Source organism: Tenrec ecaudatus, chromosome 9 (assembly GCF_050624435.1).
Source record: "Tenrec ecaudatus isolate mTenEca1 chromosome 9, mTenEca1.hap1, whole genome shotgun sequence".
Lineage (NCBI taxonomy): Eukaryota > Metazoa > Chordata > Mammalia > Afrosoricida > Tenrecidae > Tenrec > Tenrec ecaudatus.
The window spans coordinates 92952617-92980211 of NC_134538.1; the positions used below are offsets into that span (position 1 = coordinate 92952617).

Here is a 27595-nt window from a genome sequence, read left to right on the forward strand (position 1 = left end):
TGATGCCGTGGTTCTTAATGACCTTGTGGGCTTTTTCTTCCATCTCCTAATAGCCCTGCTCATCTTCTTCAAAGGTTTCAGATGAGAAATTTGGATACAGTGGAGCAAAATGCATTGAAAATGTGAGAAATTATATAAAATGCGTTGCCACTGTTAACTGGAAAAGTGTCTTGAAAGCACTAATGTTCGAATCATCCCATGATTAAAGGAAGGGAGGGCACTGAGGTAAAATCTTCCTAGTGCCTAGCTACTCCTTCCCTCAAAGTACTCCTGGGGAAATTTAACTGCACATTAATGATCAAGCTCCAATAAGCCTCCGCCCACCTGACTTACTGAATAACTTGCCCTGCATATGTATGTATGTATGTATGTATATATAATCCATGGAAAAATAGAATTAAAAGATAATAGACTATTTGCATGCACTTCTTGAAGCCACCTCCTTTTTCCTATTCATATGCATGTTTATGGTTTATCGGATAATGAGAAGTACTACTAAGGAAAATAAAGCAAAGAGGGACGTGGGAAGTGTCTTGGGAGATAAGATAATATTTTCCAAAACCTACCCAGGAATGGTGGCTTCAGTAAAGATGTGAGTTTAAAAAATAAAACAAATATTAACAATAATGAAACATTTAGGTTCCTGGGGAAGAACAGCCCATCTAAGGGAAGGTCACATGGAAATATACTGAAGAATGGTGCACCTGCTAGCGATAAGAACAATAAACATGGCCAGAGTGAAGCTGACGTTAGAACACATAGGTCATTTTGGGTTGTGGCAATTACTCTGCCGTTTACTTCCTGTAAATGACCAGCCTCTGGAAAATTGATCAGATAACATCTTTGAATTGAATATAACAAATTAACTTTGTATCTTTTTAAAAATGTTTTCTAAGATGTTTATTCTTTTTTTAAAAAAAGATTTTGTTGGAGTCTCTTACAGATCTTATAACAATCCATACATCAATTGTATCAGGCATATTTGTATATATGTTGTCATCATTTCTAGACATTTACTTTCTATTGAGCCCTTGGTGTCAGCAACTCTTTTTCCTTCATCCCCACTCTCGCCCTCATAACCCCTTGATAAATTATAAATTATTATTATTTTCATGTCTTACACCAACCACTGTCTCTCTTCCCCTGCAGTTCTCTTCCCCTGTTGTTCATCCCCCTGGAGGGGTGTGTGTGTGGATGTATCAATCATTGCCATTGGTTCCCCCTTCCCCCTACCCTTCTGGTATCACCACTCCCATTCCTCTTCCTGAATTCCGTGTCTCATGGTCTCTCAACTCTTAGCTGCACGTGCTCTGGTCTAGCCTGCAGTGAAAGGCTGAACTGGGGTCTTGAAAGGAGAGGTGGTGGTAAAGAAGGCTTAAGAAATCAGAGCAGTATTGTGCATTTCATTGGTGCTTTACTGCACCCTGATTGACTCATATCTTCCCTGTGACCCCTCTGTGAGCCCTCTGTTGACCAATGGGCTTTGGGTCTCTGTCCTAAACCCGTCTTTCTCAACAATATGGTTTTCTGTTTGTGATGTTGGGTTTTCTGATGCCTGTTACCTGGCCCTAACAACACCTCATGATCACACAGGCTGGTGTGCTTCTTCCAGGCGGGCTTGTTGTTTCTCTGCTAGGTAGACGCTTGTTTAACTTCAAGCCTTTAAGATCCCAGATGCTATTTCTTTTGATATCCGGGCATCATCAGCTTTCTTCACCACATTTGCTTGTACACCTATTTTGTCTTTAGTTATTGTGCCAGAGGGTGAGCAATCCAGAAAACCAAGTTGTTAGAACAAAGTGCTCTTGCATTGAGGGAGAGTATGAGCAGAGGCCTGAAGTCTGTGTATTGCCAAATAAATATATGTACCTAGGTTAATACCGCTAGTTTTATTAACGAATGTATTTATATATGTACACACCTATGCTTATACCTCTATCCATAAATTTGCTTCCTAAATTATTTCTATGTTTGCCTTTACCTACCTTCTTCCTGCCCCAACATCATGCTCGCCCTAGATCTGCCTCTTAGTAATTCCCCTCAGCTAGATTGTTTTTGCTCCAACACCCCCAGGATCTCTATGTCCTCCTCATTGTTGATTTTAATTCCCTAGTTGTTCACATCTATGGCATTGTTTGCAGACTGCTCCCTTTTCTCACATCCTTTTCTGCCCAAGTCTCTCCCAGACCATCGGTCCCATTGCTTTCTCCTCAAGCTTGCTTTCCAGGCCTATCTAGTATTAGAAGGCAACCCATCAATAACAGAGACTGAACAAAAATCAAACAAAATATTGAAAGAAAAAAAACCCACACTCAAAAAAGAGAAAAACAAAACATAATTCTAGATATGTCCAATGACCTTTATGACCTTCTCTCCTCTGTGGGAGAGGAGCTGCCCCTCCTAGTCTGGTCTATTTTGGGGACCCATCAGGGGCTTTGTGGCTTTGCTTTGCTTCTGTTGCTGATTGCCATGTATCCCCAGTACTGCCCTCTGTCGTGGTGTGCTCCAGTGAGGGGACATCATGTCTCGAGCTGTTGTTGGCCCTACAGTCAGTCCTCTCTGTACCTTAGCAGCTCCTTGCAGGGATGTCATCCTTCCAGCATGGAATGTTGATAGTGAGTCTGACTGTCCCTTCCTGTTCCTTCCTGCTTTGTTTACTTGTGGGTGTGGCAGGCCGGCCCCTCTCCCCAAACTGTAGGTTTAGTGTTGTTCTCTGTAGCACATGACTCTAGGAAAGGGGGTCAGTTTTGCTTCGATGTGGGCCAGCACTTTCATGCATTTCTCCACGTGGTTCCGTTGCCTTCCAGGTTTGGGGGGCCGTGGTGGGGTCTGCATGCCTCCTTCCCATTCTCTAGAGACACAACCAGTCCTCTCCCCTGGTGGGTGAGTGCCCTGCTCCCCCATCCCATCATCTCCTTTTTAAATGGTCTCCTTTCCCTCTCCCTTCCCCCTTGTGCTTTCTTTGGGTTGGAATATCATGTAACTCCTTTTATTTGGTCTGACTTCCCCAACTGCCTATACCTCAACCCATATAGGTGAGAACAGTGGCTTTTTTGCTAGATCTACTCTACTGATTATACTTACCTCAGGTGACTCATATTGTACTTGCCCTTTTGTGATGGGCTGATTTGACTTAGCATAATTTCCTTCAACTCTTCCCATGAAATGATGTGCTTCATGTGATTATCAGTGATTTTTAGTGATGCGTAGTACTCCATTTTGTGTATGTGCCAGAGATTACTAATCCATTCATCTATTGATGGAAATTTATGTTGTTTCCAAATCTTTGCTACAATAAACATTGGATGATAGTTCGTGGTCTATTTCTTACCTCTTCTGGCTATTTGCCCAGGAGAGGGATAGCTGAGTGATAAGGTAGCTCAATTTCCATTTGCTTTAAATATCGCCAGATCGCTTTCCACAGAGACTGTGTGTATCTATATGACCACCATCAGAGGAGGAGAGTTCATAGCTCACAATATCCCCGCTAGCATTTGTTGATCTGGTTTGAACAATCCTCAAGGGTGCTAGATGGTATGTCATGGTTGTTTTAATTTGCATTTCTCTGATAGCTAATTATCATGAACATTTTCTCATATGTTTATTGGCCATTCAAGACTCCTCTCTAGTGAAACTTCTGTTCAGGTCTTTTTCCCACTTCTTCAGGGGGCTCCGAGGGTATTGTAGATTTTAGTAATAAGCCCTTTGTGTTGTCATTGCTAAAAATCCTCTCCCAGTCTGTGGGTTATCTTGCTACTCTCTTGGTGAAATACTTCGACCCACACAGGTATTTTATCCTTAGTGTATCCCACTTGTCTATTTCAGGCTCACCTGTACTTGTACCCTTCCCTATTTCAGTTAGCCTATGTATTCCCTGAGCCATGGTTCTTAGGTTTATCCCAATTCCTGCATTGATGGTCCTGATAGTTTGGAGTTTTACTCCTAGGTCTGTGATCCACTTTGAGTTTGTTCTTGTGCATGGGGCGAAGTACATATCTTGTTTCATTTTTCTACAGGAGGATATCCATTGCTTCCAACACCACTTCCAAAAGAGGGCATCCACCTCCCATTTGATGATTTTTGGGCCCTTGTTGAATATGAGTTGTCTGTATACTGATGGTTTTGTTTCTGGGTTTTCTGTTCTTTTCCATTGGTCTGAGTAGCTGCCTTTATACCAGTACCATGCTGTTTGACCAGTGTGGCACTGTAGTTGTTCTTGATTATTGTGAAGGGTACTGCCTTCTTGATTTCCTCTTCCATGGTCTTGTCCAATGTTTGTAGAAAACCAGTAGACTTCTGTTTGTTAATCTTGTATCCTGCCACCCTTCCATATTCCTCCATTGCTATCAGTACTCCTGTTGTGGAACTTTTGGGATTTTCAATGCATAGAATCATGTTGTCTGCAAATAGCAATAGTTTCACCTCTTCCTACCCAGTTGGATAATTTGATGGCCTTCTGCCGTCTTATGTTGTTATCTAGGGCATCCAGTCCAATTTTGAATAGAAGTAGACATCCTTGTCTGCTCTTCTTTTTCAGTGGGATTGTTATAGTCTTTTATCCACTGACTATGGCATTGGCGGTTGACTTTTTGTAGACAGCTTGTATTAACTTGAGGAATTTTTCTCCCATTCCTATCTTCTTGAGTGTCTGAATTAGGAATACCTGTGGATGTTGTCAAATGCTTTTCCCACATCTATCGATATTATCATGTAATTCTTATCATTTTTCTTCTGAATGTGATATATAATATTGATAGATTTCCAGATGTTAAAACAACCTGCATTCTTGGGATGAATCCTACCAGATAATGGTGGATGATATGTTTTATATACTTTTGTATTCTATTGGCCAATTTTTATAGGATTTTTTTAAATTTAACAATTTATTAGGGGCTCATACAATTCTCATCACAGTTCATACATATACATACATCAATTGTATAAAGCACATCTGTACAGTCTTTGCCCTAATCATTTTTTTCTCCTCTTTTCTATTTTTACATTTTATTAGGGACCCACAACTCTTATCACCATCCATACATATACATATATCAATTGTATAAAGCACATTCATACATTCCCTGCCCCAATCATTCTCAAGGCATTTGCTCTCCACTTAAGCCCCTTGCATCAGGTCCTTTTTTTTTCCCCTCCCTCCCCTTTCCCCCCTCCCTCATGTGCCCTTGGTAATCTATACCTCGTTATTTTGTCATATCTTGCCCTATCCAGAGTCTCCCTTCCCCCCTTCTCTGCCATCCATCTCCCAGGGAAGAGGTCACATGTGGATCCTTGTAATCAGTTCCCCCCTTCCAACCCACTCACCCTCCACTCTCCCAGCATCGTCCCTCACACCCTTGGTCCTGAAGGTATCATCCACCCTGGATTCCCTGTACCTCCAGCCCTCATATGTACCAGTGTACAGCCTCTGTCCTATCCAGCCCTGTAAGGTAGAATTCGGATCATGGTAGTTGGGGGGAGGAAGCATCCAGGATCTGGGGGAAAGCTGTGTTCTTCATTGGTACTACCTCGCACCCTAATTAACCCATCTCCTCTCCTAAACGCCTCTATGAGGGGATCTCCATTGGCCGACACTTGGGCCTTGGGTCTCCACTCTGCACGAAGGACCTTGGGCCTCTACTCAAACACTCCCTCAATGCATGAATACCTTCTTTTATTAAATTGGAACTCCATGATGCTCACTCTCCCGACACAACGGCTGGAGCCAAAGTGGGTGAACAAGTAAATGTGGTGAAGAAAGCTGATGGTGCCCGGCTATCAAAAGAGATAGTGACTGGGGTCTTAAAGGCTTGAAGATAAACAAGCGGCCATCTAGCTCAGAAGCAACAAAGTCCACATGGAAGAACACACCAGCCTGTGTGATCGAGTGGTCCCAAAGGGATCAGTTACCAGGCATCAAAGAACAAAAAATCATATCATTGACTGCACACCTCCATGATAGGATCGCTGAAGACAAATGGGTACATAAGCAAATGTAGTGAAGAAAGCTGATGGTGCCCGGCTATCAAAAGAGATAGTGTCTGGGGTCTTAAAGGCTTGAAGGTGAACAAGCGGCCATCTAGCTCAGAAGCAAAAAACCCACATGGAAGAAGCACACCGGCCAGTGCGATCACGAGGTGCCAAGGGACCAGGTATAAGGCATCATGCAAAAAAAAATAAACGATATAAGTGTGTGTATGTATGTGTATATATGTGTATATGTATATGTATATATATATACCATTTTATAGGATTTTTACATCTATTTCATTAGAGATATTGGTCAGTAGTTCTCTATTCCTGTGGGCTTCTTGCCCTCTTTGGGTATCAAAGTTATACTGGCTTTGTAGCATGAGTTTGGGAGTTTTCCATCCTTTTCTATGCTCTGGAATCATTTGTGGAGGATCATTGTCAGCTCTTCCTTGACTGTTTGGCAAAATAATCTGGTGAAGCCATCTGATTCAGGAGCTCTTTTGTTGGTAGTTTCTTGGTAACCATATCTATTTCTTCTTTTGCTATGAGTCTGTTGATGTTCTTGACTTCTAACTAGGATAATATAGGGAGGAATTGTTTTTCCAAGTATTTTTCCATTTATTCCATGTTTTTGAACTCATTAAAAAACAGATTTTCAAAATACATTGTGATTATCCTTTTTATCTAAATGGAATCTGTTCGATTTCCCCTGTTTCACCCCTCATCCTAGCTACTGATGTTTGTGTCTTCCTTTCTTTGATTTGGCTTTCCAGCAGTCTGTCAATACTGTTGATCCTTTCAAAGAACCAGGTTTTTGCTGGAATTTTTTTTTCATTGTCCTCTTGACTTCCCACTGGTTTCACTCTGCCTTGATTTTTATTATTTCTTTTTATTTCTTTTTTGCTATTGGGCCAGTTGTTCTGTTGACTCTATTCTAGTTGCTGGAGGTTTTGTGATAGTGCATCACCATTCTCTCTTCCTTTTTCATGTATGCACTTATTGCTATAAAGCTACCTTTGATAACTGCTTTTGTTGTATCTCATAGGTTCTGGTATGCTTCATTCTCATTCTTATTTGTTTCTAAACACTTCCTAAACTCCTCTCTAGTCTGGGCCAGTACCCATTTGTGTCATGGAAGATCATTATTCAGCCTCCAATTGTTGCCCTTGTTTTCCTAGTGTCCTCTTAATTATCTCTAGCTTTATGGCGTGGTGATCTGAGAAGGACATCTGAGTAATTGCTATGTGTTTGAATTTACTCAGGCGCAACACAAACCCCAACATGATTTATTTTTAAAAATGAGCCTGTGCACTTGAAAAGAGTATTGAATTTTTTGCATTTGGATGGAAGGCCCTAGAAATGGCTCTCAGGTCCAGTTGCCTAATTGTGGTATTAAATCTGTGACCTCCTTGCTGAGCTGATTTCCAGTGATCTATCTTTCTCTGATAGTGGTATATTAAAGTTGCCTACTGTGATTGTTGAATCTGTGATTTCTTTTTTCATTTTTTGAATAGTTTAACAAATGTTTAGGCGTGTGTGTGTGTGTGTGTGTGTGTGTGTGTATATATATATATATATATATATATATATATAGAGAGAGAGAGAGAGAGAGAGAGAGAGAGAGAGTTTTGCTCACAGCTTCCTGGTTTACTGTCCTTTGAGCCTTATATAGTGCCCCTCCTGGTCTCTTGTTATGGTTTGCAACTCTTGAGGTCAATTTTGTCAGAGATTAGGATTGCAACCCCCTGCTTTTTTTCAGCTACCATTTACCTGGTATATTTTCTGCCAGCCTTCTATTCTTAGCTTATTTTTGTCTGTGATCTTAAGATGTGTCTCTTGCAGGCAACAGATTGATGGGTTATATTTTCTGAGACAGACAGCTATCCTTTGGCTTTTAATAGATTAATTGAGTGTATTGACATTCAGTCATTAACAAGATCTGCAGATCCATTGCTCTCATATTATACTTTTTGTGTTGGGTGTCTTCCTATCTCCTTTCATATCGTTGTGCTGTGTTTGTGTGTGGGGCTTCATTTGGGCCTACTTATCCATCTGAGGCCATATCGTAATGGAAATTGTTATCAGCGTATTGGTTACTGGGTGGAATATGGCTATATGGTAGTCTCCTGCTTGTGGTTGGTGGATGTTGGTTTTCTGACCATAGTCACTTGGCAAGGATTTTTCCACAGGGTTGGGGGTCTTCTGTTTATTGAGTTTTTCCTTGTCCTGGAAACTCTAAGTTTGTTGTCTATCTTAATTGATGGTTTGGAATGGTTGAGGATTCTCAGCAGATATTTTTATCTTTCAGATTTCGGAAGATGTTACTCCACTCTCGCCTCCTCTTCATGGGTTTTGCTGATAGGTCTGAGCATACACTTACCTGATCATCATTGTATGTGACCACCTTTTTTCTCTTGCTGCTATTAAAACTTTCTCCCTTTTCCCCCCTTTGTTTGGATAATTTAACCATTATATGCTTTGGTGAGTTCTTCCTGGGATGTCATCGAATTGATGTTCACTGCTTCCTGTATGAGTGTCTGATTCACTTTCATTATGTTGGTGAAGTTTGCTTCCAGAAATTCCCTCACTAATTTAGCTGTTGACTTCTTCATTTGTGTCTTGTTCTGATAGAGAAATTATTTGAATATTGCGCCTCTTCATAGCATCTGTCATTAATCTCAGGTTTTCTTCTGTCTCTTTGATTATCTTGTTTGACTGTGTTTTCTGTTTGTTGAAGACTGCCTGATTATCCTTGTGGTTATTGGTACCATTCTCTGCCTCATCTAGTCCCTGCATGAGTTCCATGATCTTTTGTTTAGCTTCTGTTACCTCATCCATTAACTTCGGTATTTCCCTTTCATGAATGGACTTCATACTCTCTATTGTGGGCTTCATCTCTTCTATCATTGTGTCCCTATTCTGTGTTGCTTCCTTCATCTCCTGTATTACTCGAAGCAGCCTTTTTAAAGATTTATTTTTGTGACAGATCCATGTCTGATTCTTCTATGAATGTGGTAGATCTGCTGTTGTGTCTTGTCTTTCTTGTTTTATTGTTGAGGGTTTTGTAATATCTTTCTGTTTGCATATCATTTTGGAAGAACTTGGAGCCATATTTCTGGGGGACCAAGGGTCCCTGAGATATTTATCTGTGTGACTTGTAAGAGCATTTTCTAGGGCTACCTGTGGTCTGCTATAGTGCTGGGTCAGATTTCTATGTAGGCAGGGTGCAGTGACACTTGATGGCGGAGGCCTCAGAGACTGGAATGAGGCTGGTGACTGCAGTTTTGCCCCTGGGTGGAAGTGGGGCAGGCTTGCAGCTTGGCTGAGGGTATTGTTTACAACAAACAAGACATCCTTAAATATGTCTTTGTAACCTAAGGATAGGTGTAGACAAGTACTTTAAGAAATTTTTCTTAGTCTCATTAGGGTACCTTAGGGGGAAAACAGGCCAATCAAAACAGTAACTAGAGAGATCTGCTGAGTCAATTCAATTTCAAGCCAAAGAGATAAGCTCGGTGGATTATGGCAACAATTTTTAAGGATTCCAAAGGGATAATACTTACAGGTTTCCTCAAATGACATAAGATAGTTATGAGGACTTTTTATGAAGATATTTTAAGGAAATTGAGAACTGTGTTGGTTTTCAATATAGGAGACGAGGAAATTTGTGCTGAGAAACCTTTTTTCCCTTGTCATCACAATGTACCCGCTTATTCTTCCTACAACTATTTATTTGGGAAACCTCAGCCCCTTCACCCTACAACCATGACCTTGTCCCTTCAGACTTATTTTATGCCTCTAAGCTCAATGAACATTTTGAAGGAATTTGATTTGAGTTTCTCAAGGATGTCAAAGATGCCCTTTTTGTGGGGAATGAATCTAAGACCACAGAATTCTTGGGGAAAGGGCTAGAGAGTTAGAAACACCACCTTTAAAAGTGAAGACTTGGAGGATATGTCCAGAAACAATTGCTTCATCTTTTTATATTCTTATTTAATAGAAGTTTATATGATTTTGTAGCAATATTTTTACTTACCCTCAAATTTTAAATTCTTTACTTCCTAAAGTTCTTCATATATATGAATAAATAAAATACTGGGCAAGTAGAGAAAGCAATGTTAGAATATTGTATAAATAAAGCACATTTTTACTTCCTTTTTATGAAAAAGAAAAACATTTTCACAGTGAGGGTTGCAAATTATCACATGAAATTTTCCAAACCCTTTTGGGCCATTAGTATAAAAGATGGAAGTGATATTAATGAAAACTTTAATGAACGACATTTTCCCTTTATCTTCTTCCCTTATTAAGGTGCTTGGAAAATTAAAATGTATGCCTAAAGCATATTATTATCCCCTCTTGACTTTTCTTCCAGGCCTTTATTGGAAATATACTGACATGAGCATCTACCACATTCAGTTGATTTTGTATATAGTTTGATTACAAGATCTTCACTAGTGTGCTCAATTTAACAGTATATGTCTGTGAGGAACACTAAATGTAGGCTTCTGGTTTGTTTATACTGTAATTATCAAAGCCTACATGATTCACGGAGAAATTTATATCAGAAAAGTTATATTAGTTATTTAAAAACATTTCTTTCCTTTGTTAGTTTATTCTTTGATGGTTTCATCTTATTTTACTTCAAATTTTCTTTTGTTTGTTTTGCTCTTTATGTTTTGTTTTTGAGGAGGATGTGACTATCTAGCAAGGGTATGTTGACAATACAATCAAATTCAGTATTTAATTCAGCATCACACAATATGGAGCCGTGCCTTATTCTGAAACGAATACAATCCCTATTCTGTTATTTGGGAATTTAGAGATTAAGAGTGTTCAGTCTAGCTTGTTCTATAGCCCATTGTTTGAGCATTGAGTTGGGTTCTGTCCTGTTGACTCACATCTCTCTACATTTTTCTTGGCTGTCCTGTGACCTGATTTGTTTAAGGGAGTACCCTACCAGTGTCAGCATGCTGAATTATGAGCAGCAGCTTAAAGTAAACATCATTTACTCATATGAAATTATTTTCCCATCACCCTCAATTTTCTGCTTGGTATTTTAAAATCAGACCTGGCCCTTTCTTTAATCACCTGTCCCACATTTGAAATAACAGAGAGTTCCGCATTTTGCCTCCTCTCAGCTCAGTGTGCCGTGCTCTGTGCTATGATTTATGAGCTGAGCATCCAACACTCTCCATGTACTAACAAGATGGCCCACTGAGCTTGAAATATATCCTCCAAATGAAAGCAAACACAGCCTGTGATATAAAGCCTTGTCAACACACAAGGAATTAAACACATACTAGGTCTAAGTTTTGATCTTTCTTTTGTCTTGCCATAAAGAATAGCAAAAATAGGTTAAGATCTATGGGTAGACGGATATCACATACTAGACAAGGACCCTGAAGGGAATGTGTCCATGAGAAAAAAGGAGCAGGGATATTTGGCAGAATGCCACCGTGGTTTCTACTAGTACATGACAGGGACTCATTACGGACTTGCTGTTGCCTGTAAGCTGGTTTCACTACCATCAACTACGAGGACAGAATGCATGGTTCCAGATGCTCTTGCCAATTGACCGTAAAATTGCTATGTATTTCTGGCCAAGCCCGAGATTTTAAAAGCTCCCTTCCCCCACCCTTCAACACACTACCCCCAATTCCCTCTGAAAAGCTGCTCATTATTCTTCCTTTGCCCCCTGATCTCAGCAAAAGAAATACTTCTGGAATCAATTAGAAATGTCTGCCCTTGACGAGGTTTGCACGTGAGTTTGGAGTTGTGAGGCTTTGATACTGGCAGCCAACAGCTGCAGTCTCAGGTGGTAAAATCTGAGGAGGAATTTTCCAGGTTTTATTTACCACCATAAAAAATTTAAAAATAGGCAAGACATGTCAGAACCCATCTTCTATGCCTTTGAAAATGAGGTTTTATTTTGATTCTATATTTGTTTTATCCAGTGATCAGTTTGGGGGTCTCTTATTGAGGGCACCTTTCAATTGCCTTAATAGATTCTGTCAAATGGTTATAAATACTGGAAATAGGGTCTCCTTGCTGTATATGGCGAAAGAGCATCTGTTAGTTCTGTCATGTAATTTGCTTCACAAGTAAAGATAGTCAAGGTCAATGGAAATAAACTCCTCTTCTGAAAAATCTGTGAATTGACAACCTACCTTATTAACGTTCAGATACTAATTTAAATACTTTAAGATACAATGCAGTTGGTGGTGGTGGCAACACCTAGCCACTCCAGGTACACAATAGAACAAGACTGCCACGTCCGGCACTGTACTCAGAACTATCCTTACAGTTAAGCCACTACGGTTGCAGCCACTGTGTCAATGCATTTCCCTCAGGGTCTTCCTTTTTTCCATTGCTCCTCCACTTCACCAAGTATGACGACCATTTCCAGGGACTGGTCTCTCCTGAGAACATGTCCGAAGTACATGAGATGATGTCTTACTACCCTTACCTCTAAGGAGAATTTTGCCTGTACTTCTTACCAAAAAAATTCATTGTTCTTTCTGCAGTCCATAGGCCTTTCTGTATTCTTCACCCACACCACAATTCAAATGCATCACTCTTCTTTATTCAAAGCCCAACTTGCACATACATATAGAAGTCTTGAGCAGCAGATTTGCCCAAGGCGATGCTTCATTTGATCTCTTGACTGCTGCTTCTAAGAGTATTGATTGTGGATGCAAATAAGATAAATCCTTGACAACTTCAATCTTTTCTTTATGTATTATGATGTTACTTATTGATCCAGTTGTGAGGATTTTGATCTTGTTTACAGTGAGTTATAATCCAACTGAAGATTGTAATTCTTGATCTTCAACAGCAAATGCTTCAAGTCTTTCTTACTTTTTTTTCTTTACTTTTTGGGTTTTTTTAAAACATTTTATTAGGGACTCATACAACTCTTATCACAATCCATACATACATCAGTTGTTTAAAGCACATCCTTACATTCTTTGCGCTAATCATTTTCAAAGCATTTGCTCTCCACTTAAGCCCTTTGCATCAAGTCCTCTTTTTCCCCTCCCTCCCCGCTCCCCCCTCATGAGCTCTTGATAATTTATAAATTACTATTTTGTCATATCTTGCCCTATCCGGCATCTCCCTTCACCCCCTTTTCTGTTGTCCATCACCCAGGGAGGAGGTCACATGTAGAGCCTTGTAATTGGTTCAATCTTTCCAACCCACTCACCTTTACCCTCCCAGTATTGCCCCTCACACCTCTGGTCCTGAAAGTATAATCCACCTGGATTCCCTGTACCTCCAGCTCCTATCTGCACCAGTGTACATTCTCTGCTCTATTCAGACTTGCAAGGTAGAATTCAGATCATGGTAGTGGGGAATGGGGGGAGGAAGCATTTAGGAGCTGGAGGAAAGCTGCATTCTTCATCGGTGCTGCATCACACCCTGACTGACTCATCTCCTCCTCTAGCCCCCTCTGTGAGGGGATCTCCAGTGGCTGACAAATGGGCTTTGGGTCTCCACTCTGCACTTCCCCCTTCATTCACTATGGTAACATTTTTTTTTTTTGATGATGCCTTATACCTGATCCCTTCGACACCTCATGATCGCACAGGCTGGTGTGCTTCTTCCATGTGGGCTTTGTTGCTTCTGAGCTAGATGCCCGCTTGTTTACCTTCAAGCCTGTAAGACCCCAGACACTATCTCTTTTGATAGCCGGGCACCATCAGCTTTCTTTGCCACATTTGCTTATGCACCCGTTTGTTCTCAGTGATCGTATTGTGGAGGTGTGCAGCCAATGATATGATTTTTTGTTCTTTGATGCCTGATAACTGATCCCTTCGGGACCATGTGAACACATAGGCTGGTGTGTTCTTCCATGTGGGCTTTGTTGCTTCTGAGCTAGATGGCCGCTTCTTTATCTTCAAGCCTTTAAGACCCCAGATGCTATCTCTTTTGATAGCTGGGCACCATCAGCTTCGTTCACCACATTTGTTTGTTCACCCGCTTTGGCTTCCGTGGTTGTGTTGGGAGGGTGAGTACCATAAAATGCCAATTTAATAGAAGAAAGTATTCTTGAATTGAGGGAGTGCTTGAATAGAGGCCCAAGGTCCTTCCGCCACCTTAATACTAAACCTATAAATATAGGCACATAGACCTATTTCCCCATCCTCATATATATATTTGCATGCACATGTCTTTGTCTAGACCCCTATAAATGCCCTTTGCCTCCTGGCTCTTTCCTCTATTTTCCTTGGCTTTCCTCCTGCCCCACTCTTTGTGTCACCTACATATGGCAGCTCAGTGAGCCTTCCTCCAATCTTCTAATGCAATGCTACTCAACCACTCAAATGCTGCTGTACAGTAATAAGTATACCATGAGCCTTGTACTGTTTGGTATGGTCTCCTTGGTACCTTTTCGTTTTCAGTGAGATTCATTTAAGCATGTTGCTGCTTTTAGAGGCTGCCATGGTAGTTTCCACCCACGAGGACATTCCGTGTACCGAGTAGCAGCACTCTGTAAGAGTCTCAAGCCTGTGACCTTTCACAAACACATCTTCAGACTTGTCTTCCAGAGCACCTCTGGGGTGGTTTTTAAACTAGGCTTCAAACCAGCCTAAATTTATTAACATAGCAGACACAATGAAGCCAGAAGAGACCTAAATTTATAAAATGTGATTCAATTTGAATGATAGTCAGAATAAGCAAGAAAATGGTAGGTCAGGACTGGAAGATTTGAGAGGCATCGTGTACCCTTCAAGACACTGACTTGGGAAATTGAAATTTTATCAGGCCTGTGTAGAGCAACACACATTCAATGGTGAAACTTTGAGCCAGACATCAGTTTCCACCTCTCCCAGTCAAGAGATTTGGTTGCTCTGCAACTAGAATGCTGGCCACTCAGATAGTCTTGTTGATTCTGATGATCACTATAGTACACTCATGTTTCCAAAATTCTGGTAATTCCGATTTTGCTTCTTAAACCAAGACAGAGGCAAGAAGATCAAATTCAGAAGTTCTGGTTTTATCTACTAGTCAATGAAGTCTAGCGCCAGTTTCAAAATGATTGCTGTTTGTCCCCAAAATTGCAGCCACTGTGCCAATCCATCTCAGTGAGGGTCTCCATCTTTTTCTCTGACCCTCTACTCTGGCCAGCATGATGTCCTTCCCCAGGATCTGGTCCCATCACCACAAGTCTAAAATACCTGAAACAAGTTCTGGCCATCCTCTCTTTTAAGGAGCGCTTTGGCTGTACCTCTTCCAATACAGTTTTCTTTTTTCTGGCAGTGCATGGTGCTTTCCTTGTGAGAATTTTTTTTAGCTGCACCATGATTCAAAGGCATCAACTCTCCTTTTACCTTCCTTATTAACTGCTCAGCATTTTCAAGTGTATACGAGGTACGTGAAAATATGACAGCCTTGTTAAGGCACACCTCAGTAGTCAAATTGACAATTTTGTTGTTTAACACCTTTAAGACGCTTTATGTTATAGCAGATTTACCAAATGCATTGCTTCTTTTGATCTATTGCCTTTTTCCCCATGGGCATTGATTGTGGACCCACACAAAATGAACATTTTTAACAGCTTCAATATGTCTTCATTTATTAAGATATTGTTCATTGGTACAAGTTTTCTTTTTTAAGTTGAAATGTAATCCATCCCGAATTTTATAATCATTGATCTTCATCAGCAGGTGCTTCTGATGTTCTCCCCTTCGGCAAACAAGTTGGTCTTTGGCACAGTAAAGATTGTTGATGAGTCTTCCTTAAATCCCAATTTCCTGTTCTTCATGCAGTCTGCCTTCTTACAGATTGCATAGCCTCATTTAAACATAGACTGCTAAAGTAATATGTGTGCAGACATGGTGAGCCATATGTATGTGTGTGTATATGCATATATGAGGGGGTAACCCCTCAAAATGATGCTCAGTTGCTTTTTAGTATTAGGAGGGCAGTGCATTTAGAGTTCATTCCACCAGGTCAGACTGTCAATCAAGCTTTCTATTTCGAGGTTCTGAAAAGATGGCGTAACAATGTGTGACAAAAAGGTTCTGATTTGTGGCAGACGAGGGAATGGTTTTGCCACCATAGCAATGTACCTGCTCACGCAGAGATCTCAGTGCACCAGTTTTTGGCAAAAAACAGCATGCCTCTCTTGCCCCACGCACCTTACTAACCTGACTTTACTCTTTGTGACTTCGTTTTGTTTCTGTGAATGAAGAGGTACATGAAAGGGCAGCAATTTGACAATGTAGACGAGGTGAAGAAAAAATGAAAGAGGTGCTGTCGGCCATCTAAATGGATGAGTTTGAAAAATCTTTCCAAAAAAAGGAATCACCGATTTGACACATGTATTAAGTATAATGGAGAGTATTTTGAATGTGATAAAGTTGTTTTATAAAAAATTTAAATACATAGCTTTGAAAAATAATTCCATTTTGGGAGTACCCCCTCATATGTGATATGTAAATAAAAATTTAAAACTTCTTTTTTCTTTTTTAAATATAGGTATTTTGTAATTAAGCATGTATGTTCATTTGTAAAGGTACTGTAAACTTATATTTGTATGTTCAGTGAAAATATGTTACCAATTTAAAATGGCATTTATATTTGAAAAGAACAATAACATTTTACTTATCAGTTATCAGAATGATTTTCTGGTCCTTCCAAATATATGTGCATTGGTTTGTTGAGTACATGCTCTGAAAGCCTTCTTCTGTTTCCTCATCCAACAAGTTAGACAATACAACATATCTATTTCTATCATTGAAACTTATAACCCATGCCTTAGAAAAATACTATCAAACTACACTCGTCCACCCCCCCGCCTTAGGATATTCTATTAAATTCCAAGTTTAATTCTCAGAGCAATATTTTTCTTCAATAACCATTTTTGGAGTTTCAGCACCTTTTTCTTTTCTCTAAGATGCTGCAATTTCTGCTTACATAATGACACAAAAGATTTGTGTTTCATATTGCTTTTACCCTAGTAGTATTAACATATTTGAGGGGGGGTCACCCTCTTGCACTTTTGCTATATGTTTTTCCTGCTTTTCAATATATGTGACCTGGGCTTGATGAACTATGGGGACAGCAAGGAGAATAAGGGTTTCTGTGGGTACAGTGGGGGTGGAAGGAAGTGGGGTGAAGGGAGCTGATGTCCAGGAGTTCAGAAAGGAAAAGAATATTTTCAACAGATTGTTGTAGCAATTGCACAATACTGCTCGATGGGATTGAACTGTGGAATAATATGAGAGCTGTATTAACTCCCAATACAATGGTTTTGAAAAGAATGAAGCAAGTCTGCATTTCAAGAGGTCCCTTTCTCCTTCATCTCATAATGGCCTATTGACGGCTCTGACTTCTGGAATGAAGTTTAACAGTTAGGAGAACAAAGTGAATCCATAATTTCACCATGTTCTTTATTCTATAGCACACTCCTTTATATTCGTTGAATACTTTGAAGTAGGTGGCACAGTGCAGAGAGTTAGCATTCCTAATATGTCCTGCATACTACAGTGCGGTCAAGTGGCCGCAGCCCTTCTTTGTTGAGTAGCTTCCTGGGTGGAGGAACGCAGAACAACAAGAAGCACCCACAGAACAAGGCTGAAGAGCTTGTAATGACCAGTTTCAAAAACAATGCCTCATTTGTCCTTCCAGTGTCCTCCATCTGCTCTGCATTTTCCTGAGGCGGCACACTGCCTCGTATTAAAAAAGAGAATCTGTTCTCAGGCTTTAGCCATACTTCGGAATGTACTTCACTGTGATCAAATTGTTACAGAAAGGGAATGCTGACTAATTTTCTTTTTCATTCCCTTGCCCTAAAATGCAGCATCTCGCATGCCAACAGTTCCTAAATACGGTAAGGTCTAAATGAAATCCTGCCTGTTTGTTTGGTCCTAAACCCACTGACAGTTGAAACATCCTCTCCAGGGAGAAGCAGAAATTTATTCTTTCTGACTCTTGTGAAGGTTTCCTCCTCACTATCAGATGAGACAGCAGGCTCACAAATAATCATTTGCATATGTAACCTTCGCAGAAGCGGCTAGCTGGTGCACAGTTACCACCTGGCATTCTCGCCTGCCACTCATAAGTTCTCGGCTTCAGCAGTCTCCTCTCTCTTTCGCTTACATAATGGAACTGAGGGAATTGGCCAATACATATTAAAAGCGGATATGGATTTTTCCACAAGGCTTATGCCGTCTTTTTGTATTATTTCACCCCAAATTCAATACGGCTGAGGAGTTGTATGGAATCCAGTGTAGAGCACCAGAAGACAATCCCTCTCTCCTAAATTGTTTGCCGATGACACAGACAGTGCCTGGCTGGGCCTCGTCTTGAAAGAGTATTAAATGGCTGTGATGAATTGAGGAGGAAAACTGGCCTGAGAATCCGGAGGCACAGCTCTGCTATGAATTATCATCCGGAGGAAAGTCTCTTGGTTCTCCATTTCACCATCTGTAAAGTCCAGGAATGAAATGAGTCAATTCAGTATTTAAGATTTCATACTAGATATGAAATATTAATATGGTGGTGAAAATAGTTCCATGATTGACTACTAGCCAAAACATTGGTCATTCAAACCCGCGCAGATACCTGGGGAAGAGACACGTGGCAGTTCGCTTCTGAAAATTCACAACTTGGAAAACCCGAGTGAGCAGGTCCACTTTGTACATGGGAGTCAGAACCGACTCAACAGCAACTGACAATGACAACAATCAGCTTACATTCACATAGATCGTTTCCTGGAAGCAGGAGGATTCGGAATCTTAGAGAAATGAAGATACATGATGGGTCTGTGGCATATTTTAGTGTATGCTGTATAAAAATCTGAAAGACAAGTCGTGAAAGCAATGATCTTAGTTGTACTTTGGAAAAGATAAATACACATCCACATAAACCACCGTATCTTCTTCCCCTAACAAAGGCCCTCCAACACATAAATGAGAATATATTAAAAAAAAGTTTGCTTGCTTCTAGACAAGCTTCCGTATTGGCAAGTATAGAATATATGGGGGTTTCTGGTCAGAGAATCTGGAATCAGATCATTGGATTGGAGCGTGGGATAAATTTGGTATTAGAAGAGGATCATTAATGTAAATGCCAGAGTCTTTAGGAAGATGTTAGGAATTTTTGTGCAAATAGCTATCTGCAGCTTTTAACAAACGAATTATGTTATTGTCCACATGCCTACAGTACATACATCATGGATAATGGAGGTGACCCAGGAAGATGTGTTTGTGTGGGGTGGGTTGGGGAGGGGGGCTACTGGTGGTTTATAATAAGTTTGTGGAAATGTTTAATCAAGATGAATTTGATGTATCATTTTGAAGAACTTTAAATTTTGATTTTCCACTTTGTTTTTGTTAGTGACTCTATAGGAATTCTTAGCACACAAAGTTTTTTTTTTTTTCTCATTTTGTCAAATACTCTTCAGATACTTGTTGAAGGCTGTGGGTACTTTTGCACATGATTTTCATTTACTCTAACACTCAATTCTGTACCAACTAAAATAGTGGACTTTCTTTTTCAACCTGACAGTACTTTTAGCTCAATCTCATTTCTCACTCATTATTTACACTTGCTCCTTCTTTTACTTGGTTTGGTTTGTTATTGGTTTGCTAATCCTTGGGGAAAAATCAAATTTTGTTTTTGTGACTCTATTGTTTTTTCTTTCTACTTCCTGTAGTATTGATTGCTTCTCTAACAGTTACTTTGCTTCTGGTGCCTGCAGGCTTCTGTTATTGCTCTTTGTTCTGGTTGTTAGAAATATTTGGTTTGGTGGTGATTTTTCTTCTGTCTTCTACTTTGACATGTTGGTTGTTACAAATTGTTCTCTGAGCATAGTTTTTGCTCTGTCCCAAAGATTTTATTATGTTGTGTTTTCCTTCTTGCTTGATACAAGAAAATGTTTATTTCCTTTTTTCTATTCCCCAGTAGCTTTTAAGTAAAGTGTTAATCAGTTTCCATGTATTGGATTCTTTCCCCATAATGTTCTGATGATTGATTTCTGATTTTATAGCAGTGTAACACATCAGATGGCTTGTAATGTCTTGTTTTTAACATTGGACGGACAGACCGTTCTGAAAATGGTCCATGTGTGGGCATTGGAAAGGAATGTATATGGTGCCTGTTGCATAGCAGGCTCTGTGTATGTGGACAAATTCAATCTTGTTCATTGTTGTTGTGTTAGTTAGCTCCTTTGCTTTTTTGTGGAGTTCCTTTCCAGCTCTTACTATCTAACCTTGAACGTGGTTTATAAAAGTCTCCTACTGCTATTGTAAAGTTGGATGTTCCTCTCTTCAGTTCTGTGAGAGTTCAATGAATGTATTTTGAATTTTTTTCTTTGGGTTCATATAGGTTTATTATGATTGCCATTTTGTTCCATTGATCCATTAATCATTTTATTACGCACTTTTGTTTTTGTTTTTTTTGTTTTACTAGATTATGTATTAAAGTCTGTTTTATCCAAAATTTAATCTTGAAACAACTGCTTTTTATTGCTATTCTCCTCCTCTTCCTCCTCCTTCTTCTTCTTCTTCATTTTTCTTCTTCTTCTTCATCTCCTCCATCCTTCTTCTTCTTCTCCTTCTTCATCCTTCTTCTTCTTATTCTTCTCCTCCTCCTGCTCCTCCTCCTCCTCCTTCATTGTTTTATTGAACGCTCGCTCTTACAGCTAGCATAACATTGTACCATTCAATCACATTAATCAGCATTATACAATTTCTACCACAATTTAGTTTCAAAACATTTTCTTTCTTCTTGAACTCTTTGATGTCAGCTCTCCTTTGTCCTTGCCTCCCCCCTCAACCCCCCAAAACCCTTATTCTTTTTTTTATTATCCCCTGACATATTCTTCTGTTGTCTGACCTCATTGAGTGGGGATGTCCGGTCATCAGTGCTCGTCCCCACCCCTCACTTCAGGTGCCCTCAGGGAGCCATTTCTCCTATTACTGTTTCTATCATGATTTTCATGTACCTAACAATCTTAAATATACAGAGGAATATATGCAAATCTAACATGATTAATGAGGTAAAACAAATAAAAACATACTACTGAAAGAAAAACTATTAAAGAACTAGAGAACAGTTATGCGGGTCATTAGTGCCATACTGCACCTCGGATTTATCATCCCTTCATGTGGCCTTTCTGAGAGGGATGGTCCAAATATTTTATAGCTTGGTTTTGGGTCCCCAGTATATCCCACACCCCTTCACATCGATTTGGTTGCTGGTTTTTGAATTTCTGTTTCCTCTTTTCTTCTATACTCCATGATGTCGCAGGATGGTGTACTTCTTCCACGTGCACTTTTTGCTTCCCTGCTACATAAACACTTACTTAACTAAAAGCCTTTAAGACCGCAGATGCTATATCTTTTAATAGCTGGCGCCCTCAGCTTTCTTCACCACATTTGCTTATGCACGCATTTTGTTTTCAGCGACCGTGTCAGGAAGGAGAGTATCATATATTGTCACATTATTAGAACAAACTGTTCTTGTACTGTGGTAAGATTTAAGTAAAGGCTCAAAGACCTGTATGATATTTCGTGAAGAACTCAAAGTTCTAGCCACACTGTACTTTTATTCCAGCAAGATATCAATGAATTGTCGCTGAAAAATAGTTTTGAGTCTGTGTATTGTTCTCAAGCCTCTGTCAGTTATCTAGAATGTGTTTGGGTGCTTTCAGACTACAAGCAGACTAGGCAAATAAGGGTGACACAATGATAAATTCTGATGATTTTTCTAGAAGAAAATGAACTAGTTTTTCCATTGTGATTAAGAGCTAAGTTTAAACATGGAGATGAAATGAGTAGAGGTGAAAGCTGCTGTGGTTAGCTTCCATCCATTGTTACTTTGGAATTGGGAGAATCGTAATCATCTAAGTTTACATCTTCAGTCCTGGTTTTAAGAGTTCAAATAATTTGTCTAGTATTTCATGATGTGTGAAAAACCAAGAAGAATCTAGAAGATAAGGGTTTTAAAATGTGTACATACAAGACAGATTCAAAAATGTTATTTAAAAACGGTGTTGATAGATAATGGGAATTTTTCCATGAACTGTGTAGAGCCCTTTCATATATGACCATATTATCCTAAATTTGTTGAGTATGTATGAGAAAGAGGTAATACTGGAATCCTCTGGGCAGAAAAACTAAATGGCACAGAGGTAGATTTAGGGCATCTTTCACAGTACCCTTTACATTTTGATTTATGTGAATAATTACCTTTTTAAAAAAATAAAGGGAATAACCTATAATGATTCTCCAGAGTTAATTAAATTTTTTTTGAAAGGATAAGAAGTAAATATGAGCTAATCAGTAGCACTACAAGCAGAAGGGTTTTCTGCTCCAAGGAGATGCGCAATAAGATTCTCTATCATAAATTAACAAGAAGTCTCTAAGGGGAGCCAGAGGCAGAAAAATCCTATATCCAGAAGTGGATTTTAGGCTTGCAAGTATTCCTAGGTCCGATCTAAGAACAATTCGTTATTATGATATGGCCCTGCTTGATACCCACCCTCAGAAGGAAACACAGAAGAGATAAGCACTACAGCAAAGTCTGGTAAGGAAATGAGATGATGCCTGACTATCAGATAGAAAAGCAGCCATCTAAGTGAGATGTCAACCAAGTCCATAGGAAAGATGCACACCAGTAGCCATGCTCCAGTGATTTTAAATTATATAATCCAAATCTCAAAGCAGGACTAGTACCTGAACCTAACTGTGGGAATCTGGTTTGCAGAAGGCTATAGACGCCAGTGGAAGCCCAGAAAATATTTGCAGGATTTACATAGGGAATGAGCCTCAGGTGATTTCCTACTAGCCATTATTGAGGGATGGGAATAACCTTGTTTTTAGACAGAGTAGTAGAGAGATTACTACAGTAGATTAAAATTATAAATCTGACTAGTATGGATGAAACTCCTTGATATCAGCTCCCTTTGATCCCCTCACCTCCCGCTGTATTCCTCAGGGTCACTTGATCTCCATTCTGACACACTTTGGGTTTGATCTGTATTTAGATATTTTTCCGTATTTGGGTTGATCTTGGTTGTATTTTGGCTTTATCAGTAGCCTTCTTGACTCTCTGTATTGTGCTCTATGTTTTTTGGTGTATGAAACTTGGGATCAGTGAATCTACAAAGACAACAACAAGAATAAGTGTTTTGAGGCGTACAGCGGGGGAGGCAGGGTTAAAAGGGAGCTGATATCAAAGAGTTCATGAAGGAAGAAAATGTTCTAAAACTGATTTTGGTAGCTGTTATATAACACTGCTTGATATGATTGAACTATGGAATTATGGTATGAAATCTAGAATAGATCCCAATAAAATGGTTTGAAAAAGAGGTCAATATGTATTAAAACATGACTATTAAGATGTATAAAAACTTATGTGTAATCAACATTTTAATTTACTTATGTGGATATAATTTCTGAAAATAACAATGAAGTACAGTGGACTACAGACACTTTGGTCATTTGCTTAAAATCAACACCAAGTAACAATTTTCCACATATACTCCATAAATTATCTATGTTTCTCAATTTTTTAACTCTTGAATTATTTTCAGTTTTATCATCACATTGGCTTAAACCAAATTGTGGAATTTTTCTAAGTAAAATTTTTTTAATGTCTTATATTTTACTTATTATTATTTAGATGTTTGAAACGTAAGTGTGGAGTCATGAACTAGATTAAAACCTAACAACAGTACATTTCTTTTGTTATTTAGGTGTTATGCAAGGAAGAGTAGTTAAAACAATTCTTCCATAATTACCAGATTAAAATTGTTTGATGACAGAAGAGCAAATGTCTTGTTTCACAATTGAATCTTAAACCCAGAACACTTGAAATTCTTTATAATGTTTAAATGTTAGGAGCCAATGTTATGAAGAAATGAATATACAAAGCCCGAGTTGTTTACTAAATAAAGTACTTGAGACCTAGACCAAATAATGCTGCTAACTCTTTCCCAATGGAATTTGAGTGATTACATCTGTCTTGGCAAAGGGATTTGGTTTATCTTAATGTAGACTTCATGCAATGCTTATATAACATTGTTTACATTGCTGATTGAAAGCTAATACACAGTATATGCAGTGTGAGATGTCTGTTTAGAATTTAAGCAGTATAGTTATTATATGGCAATGAATGCTATCATTTGGTTTTGAAAATTACCTGAATTTAAGACATTTTTCACCATAACTACTGAGAAAGAATGAGTATTTTTTAACTACTAAGTCTACTTATCTTTTCTGTGGTTTATAAGGAAATTATATAGAGCAATAAATGTTGTAATACTTAATAATTTTAACTTTCTATGAATAATTCACTGTTAGTTATTTCATCTCACTTAGATATTTTATATTTATCAACAACCTGCATATGCAATATTCATTAAGTATAAACTTTGTGAGGTGTACTTTGATCATCCTTGACATGAATGGAGAGCTGAACTGACACAATGATGTAGTAAGTCTTGACTTTGATATTTTCCAGTTGTGTAGATATTAGAAATTAAGTTTTTAAAACTATTTTCTTTTTTGGGGGGGGGGGGATGTTCTGGAAAAACCAGAAAACCTGCTAGACAAATTCTAAAAGAGCTGTAACACTTTAAAACCATTTTCAAGATAATAAATAGTCCCACAGAATTGTTGCAAGAATTAAATAATTCATGGAAAACATTTAGATTAATTATCTTTCATGGTAGTTTCTAGTTGTTATTGTTAATGGTGATAAAAACAACAATAGCAGAATCATCAAGACCTATGGGAAAAGTGACGAATAATTTGTAATAAAACTAATTTTTATAAATGAGTAAGGTGGACCTTCCCTTAATATTTCAAGTGAAATATTTAGAGGTGCTTTATTTAGACTTAGAGAACTGTACAACTTATGAAAAATCATCATCTTATTCAGGTCATCCTAATAGTTTCTAATCCAAAAGTCTTGTCTCAAAATCAAAGAGAGAAAATCGCAAGCCTATCCCTTACTTTAAATTATAAGATTATTTTTGCTTTGAATATTATTACCTGTAGATCTGAATCCATTCGTCCAGTTATAAAATCAACTGTGATGGCAATTGAGCATTTTTTGCCTGAGCTTTTATCAGTTCATAATCACTTGTGGTTACATTTTACTTTTTTGAGCAATGATATCACTTTGAGGACTAAAGTGCCCCTGACCCATGCCCATAGTATTTCTTTCACCGCCTGTGCATGTAAACCTGAATGAATAATGCCACAAAATAATTTATGTATTTGATTATAGTGTTGGTGAAGAATATTGAATATATAATGTACTCTCAGAAGAGCAAAATAATCTATCTCGGAAGAATTATAGCCCAACAGCAAAGATTATAGCTCAGAAGCAAAGATTGCAAGACTTTGTCTCATGTGTTTTGAGCGTTACCAAGGATTAGTCTTTAGAAAAGGACATCATGCTTGATATAGTAGAGGGTCATAGCAGAGGGATTGACGCAGTGGCTACAACAGGCTCAAATATAGCAGTTGTGAGAATGGCCCCGCAAAGGGCAGTGTTTTACTCTGTTACACATTGAGTGGTTCTGAGTTAACACTGACTCCATAGCGCCCAATAATACAATACATTTATTCATTCAAAAAGGATTTCTGAATGATTGTATTCATTGTGGTGCACTGCTATTTTCACTTAAAGATATAGCAATGATAAAATATGATAAAGTATTGATTTGTTATCAACTCTCAAGTATAGGATTGTGTTTCTTTTATATTTATATTCCCCAACCAAAAACTCACTTCTATGGAGCCAATTCTGACTCATAGTGACTGCATTAGGCAGGGTTCTCTAGAGAAACAAAAGCAGGATTCTTATGATTATATATATAGTTATATGATAAATTTATACAGCAAGAAGAAATATAACAGCTAACCAGTCCACACTGCACTACAGAGGATTCGGTTCAACTAGCTTTTGTAGAACAGTAATATCCTGAAAGTCCTTCAATTCACGTGGTTGTGGGGGCCCTGTGATCCAAGGTCAAGTAAGCAGACAGCAGACTCTTCCCTTAGGAAACACAGGCAGAGTCTGCCCACAGGCAGCAGACAACAAGGTAGGTCAGCAACAGTCAGTAGCATAGGCGCTTAGTGAAGCAGGTCTAGATGGGATCTTGAACTCAAGCAATGCAAGGCAACAGGATCCTCCAACCTTCAGCTCAAGCAATGTACTTACTAGCAGCATGGTGAAGTAGGTCTTGAAGGAGCCTCGACCTCTAGCAACACCATCCATGGGTTGGCTTGGCCCATAGGCAGTGTAGCACACAGTTTGAGGCAGAGAACTAGCTAAAGTAGCAGCATGCTGGTCCCACCAGAGAGCAAGACAAAGGTGGATGGGCCTTGCAGAGCTCTCTATCTCTTTGATATCCAATCAAACTGTGACCTAACTAATCTCCACCCACACGTTCCTATTGGCCAGGTTGGCACAATAAACCTAGCTACCACAGTGATGCGATATTGTTAGGTGCCATTGAGTTAGTTCTAATCCTATGTACAACAGAAGCACTGCCCACATTGTGCCATCCTCAAAATTGTTATGTTTTAGCCTATTGCAACCACGGTATTAATCCATCTCATTCAAGGCCTTACTCTTTTCGCGGCCCTCCATTTTACAAAGCATGATGTCTTTCACCATGGCCTGGTGTCTCCTGATAACATGTCCACCAAGGTCCATGAGTCAAAGTTTCCCATCTTGCCTTGAAGGAGAATTCTGGCCCTACTTCTTCCAAGACAGATCTGTTTGTTTTTCGCATTCCATGGTATTTTCAATATTCTTTGCCTCCACCATAGATCAAATGCATAGATTTTCTTTCTTCTTCCTTATTCAATATCTAGATGGACTTTGGGTGAAAGCAGAGAATACCAGAAAAAATTATTTGTTTTTTATTTACTATGCAAAGGCATTGAGCTATATAGATCATAACAAACTATGGATATAGCCTTGAGAAGAATGGGAATTCCAGAACATTTCTCTTTGCTCATCTAGAACCTGCACATGGATCAAGAGGCAGTTGTGTGAACAAGACAAGGAAATAGTGCATGGTTTAAAATCAGGAAAGGTATGAGTCAGGGTTCAATCCTCTTGCCATACTTATTCATTCTGTATGTTTACCAGATCATCAGGGAGGGTGGATTTTACGAAGAAGAATGTGGTATCAGGACTGGAGGAAAGCTTATTAACAGCCTGTGATATGCAGATACTGCACACTTGCTGCAAGTGAGGAGTACTTGATTATAATAATCACTGATTAAAGCCATCACTGTGGAAAACACCATAATGGAAAGACCAAAATCCTCACCAATAGGTAACTTCATGATAAATGGAAAAAATATTGAATTTGTTCATTATATTATCTTGCTTGGATATACAATCAATCCTCATGGAAGCAGTACTCAAGAGGCTAAATGATGCATTATATTAGGTAAATCTGATGCACAAGACCTTTTTAAGTTAAGTGTTAGAAAGGAAAGATAGTACTTTGAGAAATGAAGGACACCTGAGCTATGCTGTGATATTTTTAATAACATCGACTGCATAACAAAGTTGGATATTGAATAAGTGACTATAAGACAGAATAAATCGCCTGACTGGGGTTCCAAACTGCAGATCTCTG

General features: G+C 39.0%; 1 protein-coding gene and 1 non-coding gene across 2 annotated transcripts in view; one reads left to right on the forward strand and one right to left on the reverse strand.

The window, feature by feature from the left end:
* AGMO (alkylglycerol monooxygenase) overlaps nucleotides 1-27595 on the forward strand; it is a 385138-nt gene that overhangs the window by 228102 nt on the left and 129441 nt on the right. The window lies entirely within an intron of this gene.
* On the reverse strand, nucleotides 24501-24562 carry LOC142457526 (U7 small nuclear RNA). The gene has a single exon (XR_012786248.1). It is a non-coding gene; the product is annotated as a U7 small nuclear RNA (small nuclear RNA).